Source organism: Geotrypetes seraphini, chromosome 6 (genome assembly GCF_902459505.1).
Source record: "Geotrypetes seraphini chromosome 6, aGeoSer1.1, whole genome shotgun sequence".
NCBI lineage: Eukaryota > Metazoa > Chordata > Amphibia > Gymnophiona > Dermophiidae > Geotrypetes > Geotrypetes seraphini.
The window spans coordinates 131,985,150-132,005,230 of NC_047089.1; the positions used below are offsets into that span (position 1 = coordinate 131,985,150).

At 42.1% G+C, this 20,081-nt stretch overlaps 1 protein-coding gene and 1 long non-coding RNA gene across 2 annotated transcripts in view; one reads left to right on the forward strand and one right to left on the reverse strand.

Moving 5' to 3' along the window:
- Nucleotides 1-20,081, reverse strand: part of RAP2A (RAP2A, member of RAS oncogene family) — a 109,076-nt gene that overhangs the window by 9,305 nt on the left and 79,690 nt on the right. The gene's annotated exons all lie outside the window — the stretch shown is intronic.
- On the forward strand, nucleotides 2,211-7,491 carry LOC117362150. Its single transcript, XR_004539813.1, has 3 exons — nucleotides 2,211-2,322; nucleotides 5,302-5,414; nucleotides 7,368-7,491. It is a non-coding gene; the product is annotated as an uncharacterized LOC117362150 (long non-coding RNA).

The window sequence follows — 20,081 nt, forward strand, 5'->3', positions numbered from 1 at the left end:
CTGGAGTCAACTTACTGATTAAAAAGGAAATGTTGATAAATTAGACTTTCAATATAATAATCTCTTCCTTCTTTGTCTGATTAGTAAGACTATTATTGCCAACTCTGTGTTTTAGCTTAAGTGACAGCATAATTGCACTATGCTCAAACCTTTCATATCCTGCTCATCTTTTCTAACACTGAAAATAGTTGTACCTCTATGCACTGTGTAGATACCTAAACAGACATATGACAAATAGAAATGCTCACTCTTTATCAAATAGGCCATACTATGGTGAAATTTAGTCTTACCTGTTAATTTCCTTTCCTTTAGTCTTGTTACATCTTCCTGAAGATTGAATTGTTTCCTTCTTCTACCAGCAGATGGAGGTAGAGAAATTGATTTTTCCCAGTTATATCGCCGGTATAAGGGCTAGCTCCTTGGAAAAATCCAGTATGCCTCTACCAACTCAGCAGAAGGCCCCATAAACCACTGCAGCTACAATTAAATCCTTACATCATAAACTTTTTTGCCTACTGCTCCTGTTATATTTTCTTCTTTTTTTCAAACTTCATGAGAGAGAAAAGCAGACAACTCAATGAGTCCTGTAAAGGGCAGTATTCCAGGAAGGTGTCTCAGGATGGAAATGAACAAGTATGACTAAATTTCATCTTTCTTAGTGTCCCGCTGCATCATCCTGATGATTGGGATGTACCCAAGCATAGCTTACTGAGTAGGGGGAGATAAAGTCCTCCGAAAGATGGCTGTACCAAAGTCTGACCAGGTTCTAGCCACCACATCCAGTCTGTAATGCTTCACAAAGGAATAGATGATGACCAGATTGCTGCTCTGCAAATATCCTCATGTCACACTGCTAAGATCTCTGCCCAAGATGTCATCTGCACACGAGTTGAGTGCACCTGTAAGCTAGCAAGAACTTGCTTATTCCAGCAAATACGAGTATCAATTTTATTATAGAGGCTTTTGATACCACCTGGCCCTGCCGAGAGCCATGTTAGAAAATAAAAAAATGTTCCAAAAGACAACGGAGTTTGTCTGCTGCAAATACCACAGAAAAACTCTACAAACATCTAGTTTATGAAGCCTCTTATCCCTCAAGACTGCCCTCTGATCTACAAAGGAGAATTAAGAAATTTAATTACAGATATATATGCAATAATTGGGAGGTGAGACTGTCTGGGTCTCCATATCTCTGAGCATATTTTTCACATAGTAATATGTGGTATGAAGTTTTGTTGAATTACCATTAGTGTGCTGTAGCAAGGGATTATAACAATACTTTGCTGTTTTTCAATATATTACATTATTTCCCTGCTTTCGAAAAATTATTTTTCCCTTAATTTTCTTTTTGAATGAATCTGCTGTAAGCATTTATGTTATCTTGTTCTGGTCTGATTTAGTAGCTTAAGAGTGATAAGGCCTGAATAATTATTTTGGTTTATTTTCACAATTCTCTAGTCTCCAATTAAAATACTCTCGTTTATTTTTTTTCCAATTCCTTAGTATAATTAAGTCTTGCCAAGTGAAGTTTTTGTATAAAATCAGAAGTTTTTGATTTTCACCAATGATGCTCCAAATGATGTATTTGTCTTTTCAATAGTTTTAAACCTGAATGAAACCAGTTACCTGACTTTAGTTTATTACTATCAATTAAACAGGAGGAGCAAGCCGATCAAGTTCATTTATAAATGTAGATTGCCATATAGATGCTGTGGCCAAGCTGGGCTCAGCAAGTGGCCTTACCTCAGCCAAGCGGTTATGTGAGGTTCTATTGGTAGCTTGGTATTGGAATAATAAAAAAAAACAGGTCCAATGACAGAGGTGCAATTTCCTGGTATAATTTATTGATCAAAATCAAAAACAAACTTTCCAACAGGCTTCTTCATGTTTGTATCACCTGGTATATCATTGCAGCATTCAAAACATAAATAATTGTCAGTTCCAAGCCCAACTATCTCAAAAGAGAAAAAAAAACTTGTCCCAACTGTAGTTTTCTTCAAACAAAAATTTTAGCCTTCTCTTAATCTAGTACACAGTCCAAATTTTATCCCAGCTCTCTTTAACAGGAAAAGATTAGCTTATGTCCATTCCTTCTATAATGGGCAACTCTGTTTCTTCTATCTCCATATTATAACCAAGGTCCTCATCAGCCATCTCATTGTCTTACCCAAACACAGACTCACCATTCTCTGTGGCTTCTATCTCATCAACCTCTGCCTGGGCTGGTAGCCAGGAGGTAGACTGTGGCTTCCTGATTCTCTGGGCTTGCAATCTGTGGCTTGCAACCTTCTGACTGGCTCTGGCTTGCTGGGTCGGGAGCAGGTATGTACTCTGAGGCTGGCTTTCCAACTGCTTCTGGAGCTAGCTCCCCAATTGCTTCTGGAGCTGGCTCCCCTCCTTTGAGAAAACTACTCTCTTTTCTTTAACTGCAGGAAGCTGATTAGTCCTCCCTGCAGATGTGTTAGGGTAGCCTGCTCTCAGAGAGCTTCTCACCTGGCTCAAACCAGTTTGAGCCTGATTGGCAGTGGCTTGTATTCCAGCCCTGCTCTTTCCTTTCCCTGGCTCTATGCCTGCTGGGACATGTAGTCTTTCCACTGGTTTTCTTATAACTGGCTTAGGTAAAGCTAAACCAGATCTGCCTGCTTTAGGCAGGGCTTTAGAGGTTTCATTGCTGGAAGGCTTGGCTTGTAAGTACTCATAGGAACTGCTTTAGGACTCTCCTTAGCAGATTTAGGAATACTTTCAAGGGTTTTAACCCCATTTCTGGCAAGGCTTCCTGACTAGGCACGGGGGCAGCCCTGTGACAATGCCTTATTCTCAATCTTCAAAGTTGTAAAATTATCCAGTAAACATTTATACAATGGAGATAAAGTTACTGGATCTATTTGTTTCAAATTTCTGCTTAAAAGCTAAGAGGTTCATAATCGAAATGGAAATACATCTAAATACCCGCCTAAATCGGTACTTGGATGATCTAAAAGACAGGTCATCCAAGTGCTGATAATCGAAACGGATTTTAGACGTATCTAAAAGCAGCTTAGGCCTTTTCACTGCTTCTGTGAAAATGGACATTTTTCGAGGAGTGGTTAGAGCGGGAGGTAGGCGGGATATGGGCCAACCTAAACTTAGTTGTTCTGCAACGATAATCGAAAGTTTAACAAGACTGCCTAGATGGAACTTATACATTGTGACTTAGGCGATCTAAAAAAGGTATAAGTGCCCAGAAGGAATCCAAAGTGACCAGATAACAACTGTAGGGAGAAAGTACAGACCCTCACACACTCCGCCAGTGATCACTGAACCCACCATAAAAATTGGAATAAAAATGTACATATCTAGCTCCAGAACATCAGCACCTGGCATAGGAAAACCTAGTAGAGCTGCACAGAGGTGCCTTACGTAGTCTGCGGGTGGGGCTAGTGAACCATAGAGAAGAAGACCCAAGCCCATAAGCCACTCTAACCACTGCATTCATGGTGGAACATGTGCACCCACCAGACCCATAAGGGCTATTGAGGTTGTAGACAGGTGGGTATAGTAGATTTTGGGGGTCTCATCATGATTTATAAGGGAGTTGTGGTGAAATATTTATGTGGCACTCTTTTTGTGAAGTGCACAGTAATGCCCTGTAAGCTGCCCCATTACTTTGCTGCCATGTCGGGGTGGCCAGTCCATCACTTTGCTGGTTCCTCCCATGTCCAAAAGGTCTTTTTCTAGGCATTTGGAACTTGGCTGATTTTTTGGACGAGAATGCGGTATAGATGAATTAGCAGTCTGGACGATCAAATAGCTGAACGTAGAAGTAGACAATTCTTGAAAAAAAATTATTTTGGACATATTTTTCGAGAATGGACTTTAGACGCTGCCGACTATGGACGACTAGCACCCTAGGCCCAAAACGGACTTAGACTTTTTTTTTTAATTATGCTACTCCACGGCTTTAGAATCAGCTTGCTGTAAAGAAAGAGGTGATCCATGCACTGAAAATAAAATAAGTTCATGATCAGTCCAGGAAAGGCTTATAACCTGAAAAATTAGATAAATTAAAATCAGTCATGAAAAGATTTGATCCATGATCCAAAGTATGTCCCGCATTATGTGTTGGAAACCAAATCCACTGTTTCATTTCTAAATCAATAAGAAATTGATTATCCCCTCCTTTTACAAAACCATAGCATAATTTTTAACGCCGGCTGCAGCAGTAACAGCTCCAACGCTCATAGAATTCCTATGAGCATCACAGCTGTTACCGCTGTGGCCAGTGTGAAAAACTGCGCTATGGTATTGTAAAAAAAAAAAAAAAAAGGGGGGGGGTTTAAAATATTTGGTATGTGAATGTTCTGAGTTATCAAAGTGAATATTGAAATCACACATAATGATCAAATTAGTGTATCTTAAGGATATCTGAGCGATAATTGAAAAGCTTTTGTCCCATCCAGAGCAGATCAGAAAGATACCTTCTAGCTCGTGTGCAAAAGGAAAAACTGAAAGGGGCATCAGAGCCCTCTGGAGAAGGAGGAGAATGGATTCCTTCTGCATGAAAGACACTAGAAATTTAGGCTTCCTTTTATTAAACTGCGCTAGCAGTTTTTAGCGCCAGGAGCTGCGCTGAATGGCCCACGCTGCTCTCAATGCTCATAGGAACTATATGAGCATCGGGAGCAGTGCGGGCCATTCAGCATGGCTCCAGGCGCTAAAAACTGCTAGTGCAGTTTAATAAAATTATAAGATTATAAGGTGAAATAAGAAAATTCAGGAGAATATCATCTGCATAGATAAATGCTTTGATGTTACAGTTTTGAATTAGATTTGCTAATGGAAGATATTGAATAAAAGAAGAGATAGTATTGAACCCTGAGGATGGTTGAAGAAATGGAAGAGGGTGAGAATGAAACTTTAAATGACCTATTAGTCAAGAATGAAATACACCACTGAAGCACTAAACATGAAAGGCCAATTGACTGTAACTGTGAAAGAAGTAATGTATGATCTACCAAATCAAAAGCGGCAGAAAGATCAAGTAAAGCCATGAAACTATTTTACCTGCGTCTAGAAAGGAATGGAATTCACTATTTAGAGCTGTAACTGTAGTCTCTGTGCTTCAGTGTGAATGAAATCCAGTCTGACTGGAATGAAGAACAAAGAGCTTTTCTACAAAGTTAGACAATTGTTCAAAAACTACTTGTTTGGTGATTTTGGAGAAAATGCATAGATTGGAGATAGGGCATTAGTTTTCAGGCTGTTGAGATGCTAATGTAGAATTTTTAAGCATAGGCTAAACAATTGCTGTTTTCCAAAAAGGTGGTATCTGTCTGCTAATGAGGCTAAGACCGATGAGACATAAGATGAGGGAAAGGAGACCATGTCTTGGGATTGTAATCCAACTTGATGGTAAAAGGTCCAATAGTGAGGTGGTAAGTAACCTTAGCAACAATTTTAGAAAATTGCATCGAAGAAGAGATAGGAAACGAGAACCATGCGGCAACTGCACTCAAATCTGAGTGGGAACCTGATGGCATGGTTATTAGAATGGCGATGTTTAATGCATTCCTGAGCTTTGAAACCTTGGCTTCAAAATAAGATGTGAATCAACTGAAGACTTTGGGTTAACTAGGGATGAGGCACAGTCTGTTTCACCACAATATAGAAAACATAACATAGCACTCCTCGCAGTTCTATACGGTTAACATAAAGATAACTGTGTTCACAAAGAATTACAAAATAACAATGGAAACATACATTATATCCACATTATTTTCCCCCAAAAATGCTTAAATAAGTTTTTTTACATTTTCCTATACTGATCATAAGATACAGATACCTGTATTATAGGGCCTAGTTTTCTCTCCCAACTAGCAGCCTGAAAAGCCCATATCTTTTCCACATATTTCACTTTAGAGCAGCCCCTTACAGTAAGAAACATAAAAAAGTACAAAAATGTGAAAGGTGCCTCAATATATTGAAAGTAAATTGATCAGTCTGATAACATGGCAATAGACCATAAAGATTATTTTACAATAGTCCAAAACTGATAAAAATAAAGACTACACCAATAATTGAAAACCGCAGTCATGAAAAAAGCCTTTAATGAACATAATTTCCATAGTACAGAGAAACCTTTTTTTTTTTTATTACAGCAACCACTTGTGCTCGCATGTAAGATTTCTGTCCAAGAGGACTCCTAATATTTTTAAAGTAGAAAGAATGGGATATTGTACTCCATGTAATAACAAACAATCCTCAGTAAGTTTAGTTGGAGTAGCAAAGAACAATTTAGCTTTATTCGAATTTTAGTCTTATTATTGTTGGCGTTATTAAGCAATTTTGAGAAATAATTTCTCTTAGCAATTTGATAATAAAATTTTAGTGCTTGTTGATACTACAATAATGAGTGTGCTGTTCAAGATTTATGCCATCTGCATTCAGCTTGTTGTATCTGCTGGCACAAGACAAATAGGCCCGCGTGGAAATATGGGTGTTTATGATAGCTGTGTGTTGACATACTACGCCCCATTGGAGAAGGGTAGAAATGAGAAAACAAACAGCCTCTTTTACAAAGCCGCGCTAGTGGCTGCCATGCAGCAACAGCCTCAAAGCCCTTTAAATCTCTATGGGCTTTGGGGCCGCTAGTGTGGCTTTGTAAAAGAGGCCGAAAATATCATCTCAGCATTTAGCTGCATCTTTGAGATTACATTTGAGATAATTCTCTGGGAAGAAGGTAAAAGACAATATGATTTAGGGTCTTGATACTGAAAACAGGGTTTAAAAGAATGAAGGTTGTTAGAAGTGGTATGTGTGGCCAAATGAAGATCAATCTCAATATGAGCTGTAACCAAGAAGTGGTCTGTCCAAGGAAAAGGAATAACCTGTAGACGGGACACTGTAAATGGGAGAACATTGTGTAAATAATAAATCAAATTTCAAATGTATTTAAATCTTTATTTACCGCTCATCAAATGTCTGAGCAGTTTACACAAAAATAAATATAATTTAAAAAGTCAAATACAAAGGTTACCAAAAAGACAGACAACGAGATACATATATGGAGTATGAGTAAGAAAAGAGAACAAAGGTAAATCACAAAAGAAGATGGTATAAATTTAAAATAATCCAATCTTTGTCTAAGTATAAATAAAAATAATACCATCCTTATTTAGGTCAAAAGAAAATGTGCCTTAATAAAAATAGCCTCTTATTCTTATATTTCATAAGCATATTTGAATAAAAAGGCTTTAAGGCTAGATTTAAAACTACTTTTTAACTATGGGGAAATATATATTTATAATTATGTCTTCATAACCTAGAACTTACTATAAAATCTTTTTTTTATCAATAGTTTTGTTTATTTTTCTATTTTGTGCTATTAGTGCTGAAAATCATCGCAGAAGATAACAGAATTGCTTCAGTTTGGAACGAAAGAACCCGAAGATAAGTATAAACAGAAGGAATTACAGTTTAATATTATTTTCTGAATAAACTGCTTTACAATGCATTAGTGCGATAATTGAGGAGTGTTTGTCATGTTGGTGTGAAAAATGAGCACTTGCTGCTGAGAGAGCAGCCTTTACTGAGCACTAATAGCATAAAATATAGAAATAAACAAAACCATTGATAAAAAAAGATTTCATAATAAGTAAATTCTATATTATGAAGGCATTAAATAGATTTAAACCCAGCCAGTGACGTTTCAAGACGAAGATGGGAAGGCAGAGCTTCCATAATGTAGGGACTGTCACTGAAAAATTAGATTTGCGAGTGGTATCATAAGTAATATGATGAACTGAGGGAACAGTGAGGAGGTTTTGTTGGCTATTGTGTAATATTCATGAGAAGTAATCTGTCTATAAATGCTGGAGAATGTTCTTGTCAAATTTTAAAAATAAGAAGCAAAATTTTATGTCTGTTGGTGAGTAATCAGCAACCAATGAGCAGCAACTGGAAGCGGAGTTACATGTGTGGCCGGCAGAATGAGTAGGAAAATGGACCAAATGGATTAATTCAAAGTCATCTAAAAATGACATATGGGCAGAGACGTGAGGAAGGGAAAAGGAATCTACATGGGTATTAAAATCACCTACAATCTTTCTTTCAATGCTGCATCCTGCTTTCAGGAACTTGCATCAGAAAGGCAGGACGAAGCAGAGGAAAGGTCCCACTGGCCAGAGATAGCCAGTTATCAGGATTGCCTCTGTCACTGCTGGCTACCTGCATAGCACCTTAGAGAAGCCAGAAAGACAGCGTGGGAATGGAGGGTAGGAGAGATGCTGAGGAAGCGGCGGGTGGAGAGGGAGAGAGAGAGAATAAGGGAATGGGAAGAGAGGGAGAGTAATATTGGTTCTTGGGGGAGGGGTTACAGATGGAAGACTATGAGAGAGACTAGGACCAAAGGGGAGGGAGACGAGAGGGGGCAGATGCTGGTCTGGGGGGTTGGACAGAGAGGCTGGACCAAAAGACGGTGGTAGAGAGAGATGCAGAAGGAAGGGAAGAGAGAGGAGAGAAACAGAGACACAGAAGAGAGGCTTGCCATGGAGGAAGCATGGGAGCTGGACCAACAGAGGGCAGTAGAGATGCCAAGGGAAGAGAAAGGAGAGAAACGAGTCACAGAAAAGATGCTGGCCATGGAGGAAGCATGACAGGGACACAGAGAGGTGATACTGGACACAAGGAGAGGGATAGAGACATAGAAGAGAAATGCTGAACGTGGGGAGAGGATAGGGACAGGGGCAGGAAGGGGAGACGCAGGACAGGATAGATAGGGACAATGGAATGACAAGTGAGGTGATTAAATCTACAGATGACACTAAAATGTTCAAAGTTGTTAAAACACATGCAGACTGTAAAAAATTGCAGGCAAACCTTAGGAAATTGGAACACTGGGCATCCAAATGGTAGATGAAATTTAGTGTGGACAAATGCAAAGTGATGCACATTGGGAAAAATAATCCAAATCATAGTTACCAGATTCTAGGGTCCACCTTAGAGGTAAGCATCCAAGAAAAAGAGGTACAGTAGATGTCATTATAGACAATATGCTGAAACCTTTTGCTCAATATGCGGTGGCTAGAGAATGACACGGGGAAAAAATCTGTCCCCGTCACTGCACCGTCCCCGGCCCACCATCCTCTGCACCGCCCCGTCACCGCCGTTCCCTTCACTGCCCCGTCACCGTCACCCCCATCCCTTTCACCGCCCCGTCACCGCCACTGCCATCCCATTCACCGCCCCGTCACCGTCCCCGCAGCATCCATATAAGCCTCAGTACTGCGAAACACCATGAAGACAGAGCCACTACTACTACTACTGCACTGAGAATCTGTTTCAGTGTCTCTGCCCTGTAGTAAAAACAGAACATAAAATAAATCAATTGACTTGTCCTCCTTTGCAATGATGTGTCCCCCATGTTCACCTATAGCTCGAATCAGGTCAATTGTGCACACTAAAAATGCAGGAGGATTTGGAACGTGAGCGCAGGCAGGCAGTGATACAAAAACAGCAGACACCCGACCGATTGCAGTGTTCCGCCATCTCCCTCCCTCCATCTCACCTTAGATGTAGAGTATGCTGGCTTTCTTTTTCGCCCAGCCGCACGTGCTCATTTGTTCAATATTCTACTCTGACACAACCGGAAACAGGAAGTTGTAAGAAAGGAGAAGATTGATCAACTCGAGCAGCCGCGCAAGCGTGGCTTTTTTAACGCTTGCGGCTGGGCAAAAAAGAAAGCTGGCATACTCTACATCAGTGTTTTTCAACCTTTTTACACTCGTGAACCGGCAGAAATAAAAGAATTATTTTGTGGATCGGCAAACTACTAGGACTAAAATTTTAAAACCCTGTTTCCGCTCCATCTCCGCAAGCTCGGTCACCTCAGTAACTATAGAAAAATAGACAAATATAGTGCAAAATATAGACAGCAGATATAACTTCTCAAAACTTACACATTTTGATCATTAAATTGAAAATAAAATCATTTTTCTTACCTTTGCTGTCTGGTGATTGATTTCATGAGTCTCTGGTTGCGTTTCCTTCTGTCTGTGTATCCTTTCTTTCATTTCTTTCTTTCTGCACTCAGGCCCAAGAATTGTCCCTTTCTATTCCCTCCCTCTTTCCTTCCTATGTCCTTAGTGCCCCCGGTGCCTCCTTCCCATGTCCTTAGTGCCCCTTCCTGTCTTTAGTGCCCCCATTGCCTCCTTCCCATGTCTTTAGTGCCCAAGTGCCTCCTTCCCATGTCCTTAGTGCCCCTTCCTGTCTTTAGTGCCCCCAGTGCCTCCTCCCCATGTCTTTAGTGCCTCAGTGCCTTCTTCCCATGTCCTTAGTGCCCCTTCCTGTCTTTAGTGCCCCCAGTGCCTCCTTCCCATGTCTTTAGTGCTCCAGTGCCTCCTTCCCATGTCCTTAGTGCCCCTTCCTGTCTTTAGTGCCCCAGTGCCTCCTTCCCATGTCTTTAGTGCCCCTTTCTGTCTTTAGTGCCCCCAGTGCCTCCTTCCCATGTCTTTAGTGCCTAGTGCCTCCTTCCTATGTCCCTCTCAATGCCTTCCACACTTTGTCCCACCTCCACCCCCACCCCCGAAGCCTGCCTGCCTGTCTACCTTTCTCCCTCCCTAGCCAAAGTCAGCCTGCTGCCTCCCTGCCGCTCAAAAAAATAAAAAGCCTCCTTCCTTTTTCCCTGCTCTTACCGCCATGCTCATGCTGCAGCTACTAAAGCCGACAGGAAGTCTTTCCGACTCAATTCTGAAGTCGGAGAGGACGTTCTGGCCCAGCCAGGCAGAAATTGGCTGGCCCAGAACGTCCTCTCCGATGTCAGAATTGACGTCGAAAAGACTTCCTGTCGGCTTTAGTAGCTGCAGCATGAGCATGGCGGTAAGAGCAGGGGAAAAGGAAGGAGGCTTTTTTTTTTTTGCATGGACCGGCAGAAATTCAACCGGCGGTAAGGAGGAGGGAGGGAGATGGCGGGGACTGTGCGATCCTTGATTGCCTCACTGCGGGGACAAGTCCATTCACCGCTCCACGGGGCGGTGAATGGCCTTGTCCCCGTCCCGCAGAGGCCACTATTTTTTCTTCCCCGTTTCGGCAGGTTACCCGCGGCTAAACGTGGCTAGCCGCGGGTAACCCACCACCGTGTCATTCTCTAGCGGTGGCATCCAAAAAAGCAATCAAGATGCTAGGAATTATTAGAAAAGGGATGGTAAATAAGACTATTATAATGCCTCTGTATTGTTCCATGGTACGACCTCACTTTGAGTATCATGTTCCATTCCGGTCACCGTATCTCGAAAAAGATATAGGGGAATTATAAAAGGTTCACAGAAGAGCGAACAAGATGACAAAGGAGATGGAACTCTTCTCATATGAGGAAATACTAAAGAGGTTAGGGCTCTTTAGCATGGAAAAGAGATGACTGAAGTTGACTGAAGTTACAAAATTCTGAGTAGTATAAAATGGGTATAAATGAATCAATTTTTTTACTCTATCGAAAATTACAAAGACTAGGGGACACTCAAGGATATACTTTTAAGGTGTAACGATTTTTATTGATTTATAATACAAGCAAAAAACAACAATGGCAAAGTAAACCCAGTATCAACCAGAAATACAAAAAGTCCAGAAACGTGTCACACCACCCGCCCACCTCACCTTCCGACATCCCAACCCATAAACAAGCAGTTGTAGAGCCTAGACAACTTGCATTCTGATAGCCCTCCAGGAGAGTCGTCACCAAACCCCTCCCCCACCCTTCCCAACTTAAACGAATACAAGAATCCACAAGCAGGGAGAACAAAAGAAAAAGAAGGAAAAAAGAACAAAAAAAGGGAAGAGAGAATAGTCAACTCATGCCCCACCATTATGTGCCAAATAGATTATAAAGAGTTTAATATGACACTTCTAACTTGTGGAGACAGTGAGTTAATATAGGGGTCCCACATGTTCAGGAATTGGCGTTTGCGTTTACCGCTGATATGAGCTGCCCTAAGTTCCAGGAGTATGAGATCGTGTAATCTATTTCTCCATGCCCAATAGGATGGCGGAGTGAGACTAATCCATACCGAAAGAATCACCTTTTTCCCCAAGACCCCCACTTTTTGCATAAACTGACAGGAACCATGAGAAGGAAGCCAGAAGACTTCATATTTGTCAAGCAAAAAACCCGCTGCAGATAGCAGTAGCATGTGATCCAAAATACAGCTCGTGTACTGCAGTATACATTTCCAAAAATGATTGATTTTTGAACAAGACCAAAAACCATGCTAGAAAGAATGAGGTTGTTGAGAACATTTCAAACAATTAAGGGAAGTAACATAGCCAGAATAATAGAGCTGGCTCCGGGTAAAATAGGCTTGGTGAATAACCCGAAATTGACACTCACGAAGATCTGCACTAATAGAAATCTCAGGAATTCTGTGAATCAGTGCCAAATGGTCCAGTGCATCCGCAGGGAGACCCAGAACCTGACACCATCATGTTCGCAACTCATCTCTGGTAATGGGCTCCTCCCATTGATATATATCTTTATATAAACCAGTTACAGTGAACCCATCCTCCAAATAAGGGGCTAGAAACTCATGAAACCGAGCATCAACATCCAGGGATAAAGCCCCAGAATCCAGAGAGTGTATAGAATGCTGGAGTTGGTTATAGACTAAGAAATCCCCATTCAGTAATGGGCATTGAGCTTGAAGGTCTGCCCGCGACAGCACTGTCAGTCACAATATGAGTTAACAACGTCAGGCCCTATGAGGCAAAATGCCGAAAACTAATGCTATCTGATACCGGTGGGAAGGACAAATTGCCCCAAATAGGCAAGTATCAAGATACATGAGGGTTCCTGCCCCAAGCTTTCAGGAGAAAGGACCAAATCGCCCGTAATGAACTAAGAAGCAAGCTGGATTTAAAGGAGGGAGGAATCTGGGACCGGGGGACATGGAGAAACGATAGAACATGCCAAGGAGCAAACAGTGCCTTTTCAAAGGCTTTGGGGGTATAGTCCTGTCTATCCGAGAACCAATCATAAGTACATAAGTACATAAGTAGTCGCCTCCGCCGGGGCAGACCAGAGGTCCATCCAGCCCAGCGGTCCGCTCACGCGGCGGCCCACCAGGCATATTGCCTGGTCAGCGGTCCCTGACTAATTTTATTGCCTTCCTCTACAGTTATCTCTAAACCTTCCACTGCTCTTATCTGTACCCCTCAATCCCTTTGTCTTCCAGGAACCTATCCAGGTCATCCTTGAAACCCTGTACTGTGCTATTTCTTATCACGGCCTCCGGAAGGGTGTTCCATGTGTCCACCACCCTCTGTGTGAAAAAGTACTTCCTTGCGTTTGTTTTAAACCTGTCCCCCTTCAATTTCATCGAGTGACCCCTTGTTCTTGTGGTTTCTTTCAAATTGAAAAATCTGTCTTTGTCAACCTTTTCGATGCCCCTCAGGATCTTGAAGGTCTCTATCATATCTCCTCTGAGTCTCCGCTTTTCCAGGGAGAACAGCCCCAGCTTCTTCAGTCTGTCAGTGTATGTAAGGTTTTCCATACCCTTAATCAGTTTAGTTGCTCTTCTCTGGACTCCCTCAAGCATTGCCATGTCCTTTTTGAGGTACGGTGACCAGTACTGTACACAGTATTCCAGATGCGGGCGCACCATAGCCCGGTACAGTGGCAGGATGACTTCCTTCGTTCTGGTCGAGATACCCTTCTTAATGATACCTAACATTTGGTTTGCTTTCCTCGAGGCTGTGGCGCATTGTGCCGACGCCTTCAATGTCGTGTCTACCATCACTCCCAAGTCTCTTTCCAGATTACTGACCCCTAGCATTGATCCCCCCATTTTGTAAGTGAACATCGGGTTCCTTCTCCCTATATGCATGACCTTGCATTTCCCTACATTGAAGCTCATTTGCCACTTTTTCGCCCATTCTTCCAATGTCGTAAGATCCCTTTGGAGATTCTCGCAGTCAACCGTGGTTTCAACCTTGCTGAATAGTTTGGTGTCATCTGCAAATTTGATGACCTCGCATTTTGTTCCCGCCTCCAGGTCGTCAATGAATATGTTAAACAGGAGCGGTCCCAGCACCGATCCTTGAGGAACCCCGCTCGTGACCCCTTGCCAGTCCGAGTAATGGCCCTTTACACCAACCCTCTGCTTCCTGTCTGCCAGCCAGTTTTTGATCCATCGGTGGACCTCCCCGTGCACCCCATGGTTCCATAGCTTCCTGAGCAACCGCTCATGTGGTACCTTATCGAAGGCTTTCTGGAAGTCTAGGTAAATTATGTCTATGGGTTCTCCTTTGTCCACCTGGTTGTTTACCCCCTCAAAGAAGTACAACAAGTTTGTGAGGCACGACCTACCCTTGCAGAACCCATGCTGGCTCGACCTTAGCTGTCCATTTTTTTCGATATGGTCACAGATGCTGTCCTTAATCAGTGCCTCCATCATCTTTCCCGGGACCGATGTGAGGCTTACCGGCCTATAGTTTCCCGGGTCGCCCCTCGAACCCTTCTTGAAGATGGGCGTGACATTAGCTATTTTCCAGTCCTCCGGGATCTCTCCAGTTTTTAGAGATAGGTTGCATATTTGCTGAAGTGTCTCTGCTATTTCATTCCTTAATTCCTTGAGCACCCTTGGGTGAATGCTATCCGGACCTGGCGACTTGTCGCTCTTTAGCTTGTCTATCTGCCTGAGGACATCCTCCTGGCTCACCTCTAATTTGACCAGCTTGTTATCTTGATCTCCATTTTCTATTTCCTCTGGTTCCGGAATGTTGGATGTGTCCTCCCTCGTGAAGACCGACGTAAATAAGTCATTTAACTTGTCAGCTATTTCTTTTTCCTCCCTCACTACTCCCTTTCTATCCCCATCATCCAAGGGCCCCACTTCTTCCCTCGCTGGTTGCTTCCCCTTTACGTACCTGAAGAATGATTTGAAATTTTTTGCCTCTCCCGCTAGTCTCTCTTCATATTCCCTCTTTGCTCTCCTAACCACTCGGGTAGCGCATTAAACAAGCTAAATTATAAAAAAAGGAAATCAGGTAGTCCCATCCCCCCCACCTCCATGGTCCACCCATAAATTTAAAGGCCAATCTCTGTTTCTTCTCCCTCCAATAGAATCGAGATAGTAAAGAGTACAAACGCCCAATGTCCCTTTGCAGCAACCAGAGTGGTAACAACTGTGGCACATAAAGCCATTTAGGAAAGAGGACCATCCCAAACAACTGGATCCGTCCATACAAAGATAGAGGAAGAGGAGACCACCAAGCAAGAGTTTCCTCCATGTAACGCAGCAACAGATCCACATTGGCTTGGTATAATGTACTGGTGGTGGTGGTAAGAACAATACCAAGGTATTAGAAAGAGGACGTCGTCCACTGCAGAGGAAAAGGCCCCGGCCAAGAAGCCTTCACTGATGGAGAGGTGGGGAGGGCTAATGATTTAGGACAAGCTTTTAAAACCAATAGGTGGAAATATTTTTTCATTCAGAGAATAGTTAAGCTCTGGAATGCATTGCCAGAGGATGTGGTAACAGTAGTTATTAACATAGATGGATTTAAAAAAGATTTGAACATGTTCCTGAAGGAAAAGTCCATAGTCTGCTATTGACACAAACATGGGGAAAGACAATGCTTGCCCTGGGTTTGGTAGCATGGAATCTTACTATTATTTGGGGTTTTGCCAGATACTTGTGACCTGGATTGGCCACTGTGGAACCAGGATACTGGGCTAGATGGACCATTGGTCTGACCTAGTATGGCTATTCTTATGTTCTTATTAAAAGATGAATGGTGGACATAGAGAGGCCTTGGAAAGATTTAAGAAAAAAACAACAGAAAAAAGAAGAGAAACACTAGGGCCAATTGCTCAGACAATATTGGTAGAAAATAAAATATTTTCTTTTTAATTTATTAACTGTAATATGCTAGCTTTGGGAAATGTGCATTCTCCCCACCACTTAGGAAGTGATGATGGTATTATAGGGGGACCACCTCAATTTTTCTGCCCGGGGCCTAATTGCCAGGATATCCAAGTTCTGATTTTCAAAACTGCTTTTCTGTATGTTATGCTAGGTATCTTAGCTGCTGTGTGATCAAAATTAAATGGGGGGGAGGGGTGATGTTGAAGGTTATGAGTGGGCTTAGACTTGGATGTTTTGCAGTAATAATCAAACCTTTCCCAAGATGCCCTGGATGGAACTTAAAGCCTCTATTATATTTGGCCTTAACAAATAACTTCATCCAGACCATAAATAATTTATGAGTTACTGGATGGAACTTAGACATTCTGAGCTAGACCTGTTTTAAAAGTGTCTAAGTATCAAAAAGGTACCCAAACTGACCAGATGATCACTGCAGGGATTAAGTTATGACCCCCCCCACACACACACACACTCCCCCAGTAGTCACTAACCCCTTCCCACCCCACAAAGATCTGAATGAAATAGTACATACCTGTCTAGAACAGAAGCATCTGGTATGGAAAAGCCTAGTAGAGCATTACACAGGTATCTTAGTATCTTGGTGAGTGGGCTAGTGAGCCATAGAGAGGAGAATTCACTCTAACCACTACATTTATGGTGGAAAGTGTGAGCCCACCAAAACTCCACTATATTGCTATATAGGTGCCACCTGCAGCCATAAGGGCTATTGAGAAGGTAGCCAGGTGGGTATACTAGGTTTTGGGGGAGTTTTGGATGGCTCAGTACAAATTATATAGGGTATAGGTAATGGCGGAATAGAAATCCCTAATGTAATGTAATGTATATGGTGAGATATACATCTGACATTCTTTATGTGAAGTTCACAGCAGTGCCCTCTAAGGTGCCCCACTGCTTTGTTGGCATGTCTGTGTGGCCAGTCCATTACAATACTGGCCGCTCCCACGTCTAAATGGTTTGGAATTGTTCATTTTGAACTTGGATGTTTTTGTGGTCAAAAATGGCGAAGAAATTTGGATGTCCTAAGATTGAACATCCTGGAGGCCAAGACATCTAAGTAGGCAATTTTCAAAAAAATGTTCTTGCCAGTTTCAAAAATGGCTATTGCTCTGCCTCCAACTTTGGACATCATGTGGGAAACGTCCACAATTGAACTTAGGCGTCCTACCAAAAATGACCCTCCACATCACAGAATCCTCAAAATGTTCAGATGAAAGTATAGAAGACTCCATTCTCTGTAAATCTTAACAATAAGAAAGGGGTGGGTGTGGGGGGTCACTTGATGTCGGAGCCTTAAACGGGCCTCCTTGCTCTATTTTGTTTCATGGGGACCCACAATCCGCTCTGTTGGCTTTCCGCTATCCTTATTAGATAGTGTACGGTGGACAGACCTTGTTGGCGAGCTCTTTTGGGAGCTTTTAAAACTTTTATCTACAAAATCACAGCGAGGAGTTAAAGACAAACAGCGCACACAGAACTCCAAGATGGCGGAGAGCCATGAGGTACCTATTTTTACCTTACAAGAAGCAACGGTACAAGAACTTACTCGCTCTCTCACTTTGGTAATTGAGGACAAGCTGGCAAAAATCCATACTTTCAGGAATGATATTAAGGAAAGTTTGGACTCACAAGCGAATCGTTTACAACGTGCTGAAGAATATACGGATAACTTTGAGGAATGTATTCATACTCTAGAATTGTCAAAACAGCAAATCTACAATCGCATTGACGATCTGGAAAATTAGGGGAGGCGCAACAACTTAAGATTCATCGGGATCCATAATACCATTTGAGACGTGGATCTATGGTCATGGCTTGAAGGCTGGCTTCCTAAAGCCTTAGAGATGCAGGAGACTGCGATGCACACTGAGTCGGCCGGCGGAAGGATGGGGAACAGAGGCTGTGAGCAGTGCTGGTGAGATTTTTAAACTTAGCTATTAAGGAGCAAGTCCTTTCCTACTTTAGTCAAGTTTCAAATTTAATATAAATTTGATTGATCGCTTATTCAAAATTCTAAGCGATGTACAAATCAGTAAAATTACAAAATTTAGGGGACAACAAAGCAGACGAGGGGACGGGAATTGAGTTTTGAAGGATATAAAATCCTTATCTTTCAGGACTTTTCTTCTCAAGTATTAGCCAGACGGAGAGCCACGGCACCATATTGTTATGAGCTCTTCAAGCGTAGCATCTGAATCTCTTTGCTGCATCCAATCCGAGCCTGTGTTTTCTACAGTAACAAAGTCTCCTACATGGACTCGCTGAATGATCTAGAGATGTTCATAAGGAAGCTTCCTCCAGCCTTGGATACCAGTAAAGATGCCCCTTAATCCTTGACGGTTTGACACTTTTGGCTGCCTGTACTGTTTACTGATTTTGCTATGATCCAGTTGTTCGTTCAAATACAGTTGGCCTGCAGCATCTGTGGTGTGAATCTGATGTTCCTTGCCTGACATTGCTTAGTCTGTCGTGGAGAATACCATTCTTTTGGTTGTCGGAGACTCGGGACCTTTTCACCTGGGACATTGCTGAGTCTTGTTTTTCCTCTCACTTCCATCTTTTGGTTTTCAGTTCTTCGTTGTTTCATGGTTTCACAGCAGAGGGGTGAGAGGCTTGGGTACGGGCTGGTGTCTCCTATAGGCTATTGCACTGCTGGAGCACTGGCAGCTTTTCTATGCTTGATGTTTGATTTCACTAACAAGGTTTGTTGAGGTGGTGTTAAACTTTCACAGGGTTTCATTTATACCTTTCTACTTTTTACTCTCACAGTTTATGGGGGGGTGGAGCTGCTCTCTCTGGTTATATTCATACGCATTGGGTAGACTCTAGTCTTGGGATGAGAAAAGGAGGGGGAGGGGTGTATGCTTGTGTGTGTGTGTGGGGAGGTGTTTGATGGGTATGAATGTAGTTGCTCTATTAGGATTGTGGTCTCTGACGTATGGTGGGATTTGGTGGTTAGAGTTCTGGGTAGGGCCTAGACTGTTGTGCATTGTTTTGAGGAAGAGGGGGGATATAGCTGGGACACCCCCATCCTCTTGTTTTCTATTGATTTTCATATGTTTTCAACTTAGATGTCTATGTTATATTTTGCATGGCTAATTTACATGTGACTTCCCTCAATGTGGATGGTATTCATTCCCCTATCAAAAAAACTAAAATTCTCACCTATTTAAAAAAGGAACGCATTCCTTCAAGAAACGTATTTGAACAATGTAGAACATCTTAAACTTAGGAAAGAATGGGTGGGGGCAGGTGAGTTTTGCCTCCTTTAATAACATGAAGAGAGGGGGGAGCTATACTGATCCACAAAAACATTCCTTATCATATTCATAAAGAAATCAAGGACCCCGAAGGTAGATACATAATCTTGATTGAGGAGCTTTGGGGACAGGACATAGTACTGGAGAATATTTATGTACCATATGTCTACTCTCACGAATTCTTCTCTTCTCTAATGGGAATTGTAGCTCCATACTCGTTTCATTTGCTGGTACTTGGGGGGAGATTTCAATATTGTATCCAATCCAATTATGGATTGTAACCCTGCAAAGGCTGCAACTAAGGGTCACTATTTTAAAGGAATGAATTTTTTGATGCAAGAGTTGGGGCTGCTGGACACATGGAGTTCACTCCATCTGGAAGGCAATGATTTTTCCTTGTTCTCACATCCACATAATAGTTATACTAGGATAGATTACTTGCTTCTTTAGGCTACATTCTCTAGGCTGGATGGGGCCACTATTGCAGTTCCTCTTGTGTCAGACCATGCCCTTTTAGGAGTTTCTTTGCAATTTTTGAAATCTTTGGCATGTTCTGTCTGGAGAATGTCTCCTCATTTGTATTTAGACAAAAAATTTCATATTTTTTTGGGTAATAAATGGGAGGAATATTCTCACATCAATTCAGTGGAAGATGTAGATCCAGTCACATACTGGGAGGCCACAAAAGCGGTCATGCGGGGGCACATTCTAGCGTATTCTGTGGCCACAAAAAATAAATGGGAAAAAGAACTTCTCTGACGAAAGAGCTACAATGCTTCTTACATATCACTCAACTAACGACATCCTTGAGGGTTCACATTAATATCATTAAGAGCCAAATCACTAACCTTTTAAATCAACAGGCTACTTAGAGTATCTCTTTCTACAAATATAAACTTCATGTTTGAGG